General features: G+C 37.7%; 1 pseudogene; it reads left to right on the forward strand.

Moving 5' to 3' along the window:
- The first annotated feature begins 5,866 nt into the window (after window positions 1-5,866).
- On the forward strand, window positions 5,867-6,802 carry LOC129677680 (ADP/ATP translocase 4-like; annotated as a pseudogene).
- Window positions 6,803-7,240: the final 438 nt, after the last annotated feature.

Genomic DNA, 7,240 nt, shown 5'->3' on the forward strand with positions numbered 1-7,240 from the left:
CCGCTCTTAGACCCTAGAGACATTCATAGGGGCTTAGATCCAATCTGTCGCAGCTCATGGGTTGTTCCCTCTAGCCCAGAATCCTCAAAGTCAACACTCTGTCTTCATCTGCCCATCCACTTACCAGTTTTGGAGTTTCGGATTGCTGCCATCTTGGAGTGCTCCATTCTACTCTTTTTGTTTTGAATTGTTTATTAATTACACTTTATTCACTTTATATCTCCCCTGTGGTTTCCTCCTTCCTCCTGTCCCAATCCCCCCTTCATCCACCCTCTGCATGCATGCCCCTCCCCAAGTCCACTGAGAGGGTTGGTCTTCTTTTCCTTCCTTCTGACCTTAGTCAAGTAGGTCTCATCAGGAGTGGCTGCAGTGTCTTCTTCTGTGGCTTGGTAATGCTGCTTCCATCTCAGGGGGGAGGTAATTAAAAAGCAGGCCAATCAGTTCATGTCAGAGACAGTCCCTGTTCCTATTACAATGGAACCCACTTGCATATTGAACTGCCATGGGCTACATCTGTGCAGGGGTCTTAGGATATCTCCATGCAAAGTCCTTGGTTGGAGTATCAGTCTCAGGAAAGACCCCTGTGCTCAGATTTTTTGGTTCTGTTGTTCTCTTTGCGGAGTTCCTGTCCTCTCCATATCTTACTGTTTCCCACTTCTTTCCTAAGATTCCCTGCACTCTGCCCAAAGTTTGCCCATAAGTCTCAGCATCTGCACTGATAGTCTGCAGGGCAGAGCCTTTCAGAGGTCTTCTGTGTCAGGCTCCTGACTTGTTCCCTTTTTTCTCTTTCTTCTGATGTCCATCATCTTTGCCTTTCTGGATAGGAATTGAGCATTTTAGCAAGAGTCCTCCCTCTTGATTAGTTTCTTTAGGTGTACAGATTTTAGTAGGTTTATCCTATATTATATCTATATGAGTGAGTATATACCATGTGTGTCTTCTGTTTCTAGGATAGCTCACTATCCCAACATTTACCTGCAAATTTCATGATTTCTTTTTTCTTTTTTCTTTTTTATTGCTGAGTAATATTCCATTGTGTAGATATACCGCAATTTGTACATCCATTCCTCCACTCAGGGGCATCTGGGCTGTTTCTAGCTTCTGGCTATTACAAATAAGGCTGCTACAAACATGGTTGAGCAAATGTCCTTATTGTGTACTTGAGACTCTTGGGTATATGCCTAGGAGTGGTACGGCTGGATCTTGAGGAAGCGCTATCCTTATGAAACTAAAAAACTTCTGTAAAGTAAGGGACACTGTCGTCAGAACAAAACGACATCCCACAGACTGGGAAAGGATCTTTACCAACCCTATATATGACAGCGCAGGCATGTGTGTGGAAGTGTGCCTGTCTGGAATGGTGTATATTATATATAATATCCATTATATATAAAGAACTAAAGAAGTTAAACAGCAAAAAATCAAGTAATCTAATTAAAAAATGGAGTACAGAGATAAACAGAGAATTCTCAATAGAGGAATATCGAATGGCAGAGAAACACTTAAAGAAATGCTCAACCTCATTAGCTATCAGGAAAATGCAAATCAAAATGACCCTAAGATTTCACCCTACACCCGTCAAAATGGCTAAAATCAAAAACTCAAGAGACAACACATGCTGGAGAGGTTGTGGAGAAAGGGGAACCCTCCTCCACTGCTGGTGGGAATGTAAACAACCACTCTGGAAAGCAATCTGGCACTTTCTCCATTCTACTCTTAAAGTGAAAGTGAAATGGCCTCTGAAAAGACACACTGGCTTTGTCAGTAGAAAGTATCTTTTCTAATATTTGCTGAGAGATTTCCATTGAGCTACTTTTATATATTTTTTTTTAAATTAGTAATGTCTTTTGCTGTAAAGTATGGAGGGGAGTATAGAGATGAAAAAGCTTTCTCAGTACTCCCAGATGCTGAGTGCCAAACAAGAGAGGAGCAGGTATAGGAAGAAAGGTTTTTAGCATTAAGTTACTTCTTGGCAGATCCTTAAATACAATTTGGCTTAGTTACCTGACAGTGAAATTAAAGTACAGTCTCCTGTCTGTGTGTCTGTCTCTTTTTTTCTCAACTTCAGTATGAACTAGCCATATCAGTGCAGATGGGGCACATTTCATTGTTCTTTATACCCATTCCCCTTTGTGTTTATCTTCTTTAGGTCTGTACATTTTAGTATGGCTTTGCTATATATTATATGGCAAATATCTACTTATAAGTGTGTGTATAACATACCTTTCTTTCTGTTTCTGGGTTACCTTGCTCAGGATGATGTTTTCTAGTTCCATCTATTTACCTGAAAATTCCATGATTTCCTTGTTTTTAATAGGTGAGTAGTATTCCATTGTGTAAATGTGCCATAATTTCTGTATCCATTCCTCTGTTGAGGGATATGTAGGTTGTTTCCAGTTTCTGGCTCTTACAAATAAAGCTTCTATGAACAGAGCTGAGCAAATGTCCTTATTGAATTGTGGGGCATCTTTTGGGTGTATGCGCAGGAATGGTATAGCTGGATCTTGGATTCCCAAGTTTTTGAGAAAGTGCCAGATTTTCCAAAGTGATTGTACAAGTTTGCACTCCCATCAGCAATGGAGGAGTGTTCCCCTTTATCCACATCCTCTCCAGCATGTGTTGTCGCTTGAGTTTTTTGTCTTAGTCCTTCTGATGGGTGTGAGGTGGAATCTCAAGGTCGTTTTGATTTGCATTTTCTTGATGACTAAGGATGTTGAGCATTTCTTTAAGTGTTTCTTTGCTTTTCACTCTACTGAGAATTCTCTATTTAGCTCTGTACCCCATTTTAAATTAGTTTATTTGATTTGTTGCTGTTCAACTTCTTGAATTCTTTATATATTTTGGATATTAGCCCTCTGTCAGATGTAGGCTGTTGTTTTATTCTGAGGACAGTGTCCTTTGCATTACAGTACCTTTTTAGTTTCATGAGGTCCCATTTAGTAATTGTAGATCTTAGAGCCTGAGCTGTTGTTGTAATCCACCATATAACCAAATTGAAAAAATAAATAAATAAAAGACTCACTTGATCATCTCCTTAGATGCTGAAAAATCATTTGATAAAATCCAACACTCTTTCCTGTTTAAAGTCTTGGAGAGATCAGGGATACAATGTTCATACCTAAACAAAGTAAAGGCAATATACAGCATGCCTATCTCCAACATCAAAGAGCAACTTAAATCAATCCCACTGAAATCAGGGGCAAGGCAAGGCTGACCACTCTCTTTTTCTCTTCAACATAGTACTTGAAGTCCTTGCTAGAGCAATTAAAGAGGTCAAGGGGATTCACATCAATAAAGAAGAGGTAAGTATCACCATTTGTAGATGATTTGATAGTATACATGAGGGACCCCAAAAATTCTACCAAGGAACTCCTACAGCTGATAAACTCATTCAGCAATGAGGCTAGATACATAATTAACTCAAAAAAATCAGTAGCTTTTCTATATACAAAAGACAAATGGGTTGAGAAAGAAATTACGAAAACAACACTTTTTACAATAGCCATAAAAACCATGAAGTGCCTTGATGTAATTCTAACCAAGAAAGTAGAAGACTTGCATGAAAAATTCTTCAAGTCTCTGAAGAAAGAAATTGAAGAAGATATCAGAAGATGAAAAGATTTCCCATGTTCATGGATCGGTAAGATTAACATAGTGTAAATGGTCATCCTGCCAAAAGCAATCTTCAGATTCAATGCAATCCCCATCAAAATACCAATACAATTCTTTACAGACCTTGAAAGAAAAATTCTCAGCTTCATATAGAAAAACAAAACAAAACAAAAAAAACAAAATTGCTGAAACGATCCTGTATGATAACAGATCATCTGGAGGTATCTCTATCGTTGATCTCAAGCTATATTATAGAGTAACAGTAATATAAACTGCATGGTACTGGGATAGAAGCAGACTGGTGGATCAATGGAATTGAACTAAAAACCCAGAAATAAACCTACACACTTACTGACACCTGATTTTTGACAAAAATGCCAAAACCGTACAATGGAAAAAAGATAGTATCTTCAATATTTATTGGATGCTGGCCTAACTGGATGTACACATGTAGAAAAATGCAAATAGAACAGTATCTATCACCCTGCACAAAATTAAAGTCCAAGTGAATCAAAGATCTCAACACAAAACCAGACACACAAAATCTGTTGGAAGAAAAAGTGGAGAAGAGCTTTGAACTCATTGGCACAGGAGACAATATCTTGAACAGAGCACCAACAGATCATTTATACCTATCCAAAACATGCCTCCTTCTGTGTATTCAGTTGTCATCTTCCCCGACTCTTTTAATTTTTTTAATTTCCTTTATGACTTCTCACTTTTCTCTGCTAGTAACATACTAGAGAAGATGTATTTATGACATTGCCTGAGCTACAGGATTTATTGTCCTGTAATGCATCCAGATTTGGGGAAGATTTTGAGATGGCTATGGTTACCTAAGAGGGCAGTGACTCGAATTCAGAATAAACTCTTGATTATGGAAAAGAAGAAGAAAAAGACATCTTCTGGAAACTTTGCTTCCCAATTCTGTATAGCTTATGTTTTACATATTGCCACCCTGTAAATACAAGGCAACCTTAAATGAGAGTCACTCTTCAGATTATTAGCCAGTTAACCTACATGCATGTGAAATGCTGCTCCAGTGGTTGATGCTTGCAGCAGCACTGAATCTGTCTAAGCTGTTAAGAGCTGTTACCTGGGAGCTGGGCATTTTTGTGATTGTCTCACTGTAAAGATTGTGTCTTAGAAGTACTTATTGTAACAAAGTTTCCTCTGAAGCAATGCAAACTATCTGCTGATCCTGGCTTGGCATTTTATAGTCTGTATTTTCATGATGATCATTCATTTTATTAATGTGCTTAAGAGGGAAGACTTTCCCATTAACAGAAGGTGATTAAAAAAAAGGTTGTGACATTGGGCAATCAGACCTTTAATGGAGATGGAAAAAGCATCAAATATCTTCCTTTCATTTGTCAGAGAGGAATTCATTTTGAAAACATAGTGCTCAGCTCAACTCACAGGTACTGAAATATGGCCTTTTAAGCAGGCCATTTTGAGTTCTAATTGCATTTAAACATTCAATCACTTAATCTGAACTGTATTATTAGACAATGTACAAACACATTTCCTGTCAAGAAAAAAATGTAAAAAGAAAAATATGTTTAATGATTTTTTAACGTATTACAGACAGTGACTAAAAACAGGTCTCAAAACAAGAAAGACAAATCTAGTGAAATGGAAAGAAAATAGAATTAAATGATAAATAGCTGGATTACTAGACTCAGGAGTTCGTCTTTCAGAAGGATCCATTCAACTACCATATGCTAATAATTTTATCGCTGCCTGTTCATGGTCCTGTGGTACATGTGACCAGTCATCATTCATATATAAACAGTAATCAGATTCTGGCTTTACCCTCTTTGTGGTCATCAAAAGATTACTGGCAAAGTCTAAAAGCAGAGACTATAAATGACTGGAAGAGAAAGATGCCTGGGGAATAATAACAAGTCGGTGAGGGTAAGATATTCGTAAAAAAGAAGGAAGAAATGTGGCATCATTTTGTTGCAAAATGTCTCTAAAGACCTGGACTTTACCTTTTAAGCTCAAATTAAGAGACACAATTAATAAATATAAAAAATGACTTTAAAATCTGTATGCCCTTTCTTTGTTGTGCAAATTCTATTTTAGAAATTTAACTGTTGTAAAATGACAAGATAATAGCAGAAACAGAGATGTATTGAAGTTCATTATAACATAATTCTTTATAGAAAAACATTTAGGATTGTCCCCTGGGTGTTGGTGTGGAGCTGATGCTGCTGGGTTTTCGTCTTCCTCTGGTCTTCCTCTGTCCAACATGTCAAGGGAATCCTTTAAGAAGGAGCCTTTGAAGAAGGTGCTGTTAGTCCCTGTGTCCTTTGCCAAGGACCTGCTGGCTGGAGGGGTCGGGGCCGCCGTATCAAAGACAGCTGTGGCACCTATCCAGCAAGTAAAGCTGCTCCTGCAGGTGCAGGTATCCCCCAAGCAGATAAGCCCTGAGGCACATTACAAGGGCATGATGGACTGCCTCGTGCACATCCCGCAGGAGCAGGGTTTTCTGTTATTGGCATGGCAATTTGGCCAATGTTACTTGAAACTTTGCAACACAAACTTTAAACTTCACTTTTAAGGACAAGTGCAAGCAAATATTCATGTCTGGAGTTAACAGAGAAAAACAGTTCTGGGGGTGGTTTCTAGCAAACCTTGCTTTTGGAGAAGCTGCTAGAACAACATCCTTGTGTATGGTTATCTTCTAGATTTTGCCAGAACCCGTTTAGGTGTTGATATTGGAAAAAGGCCTGAGCAGCTGCAATTCAAGGGTTTACGTGACTGCATTATAAAAATAGCAAAGTCAGATGGAATTATTGGTCTATACCAGACCTGTTCAGGGCATCATTGTTTATCGAGTCTCTTACTTTGGAGCTTATGACACCTTTATGGGTTTATTACCCAAACCAAATTATACGCTATTTTCACTGCTCAAATTGTGAATACCTGCTCTGGAATACTCTCTTATCCCTTTGACACATTTAGAAAACATATGGTGATGAAGAGTGGAGAGTCTGAACAGCGATATAAAGAAACCATAGACTGCTTTCTGAAAATATATCATAATGAAAGAACAGTTGCATTCTTCCGTAGTGCCTTCTCCTACATCCTTTGTGGTACAGGAGGTGCTTTGGTGTTGGTATTATATGAAAAAATCAAGGAATTCCTTAACATTGCTATTGGACGTGGTTCATCAGGAGATTAAATTGGGAAGTGCATATTTCTAATGTAAAAAAACCAAAAAAACAAAATTACTTAGCTGCCATTTGTATATATTTTGATACTGTGTTACTACTGTCAGTGTCTCTTACAATGTTTTTCTGGAATAAAGAAAATATTTTTTTTTCAAAATTTTAGTACTAAGAGTTAGGACAAAATGGGTTTTCTTCTCTCTTAGACTCAAGATCATTATTGAGGCATTATAATATAGGCAGGCTAAGTTATTTCTGTTTAAAAATTCTTAAACTAGTGGTAAACACTATATAATGTGAAATCTGAGAAACAGAAGTATCTTTAAATCTCTGTTTGCTTAGTAAAGCTCTAATCCCAAATTTTAGTTATTATATTTTATGACAGATAGTTCCTAAACATTTAACAAGGGTTGTCATCAGTATCTCTTACACAATCAACTTTCTATGTTTTA

This window comes from Psammomys obesus, unplaced genomic scaffold, assembly GCF_907164565.1.
Source record: "Psammomys obesus unplaced genomic scaffold, mPsaObe1.curated_primary_1811, whole genome shotgun sequence".
Classification (NCBI taxonomy): Eukaryota; Metazoa; Chordata; class Mammalia; order Rodentia; family Muridae; genus Psammomys; species Psammomys obesus.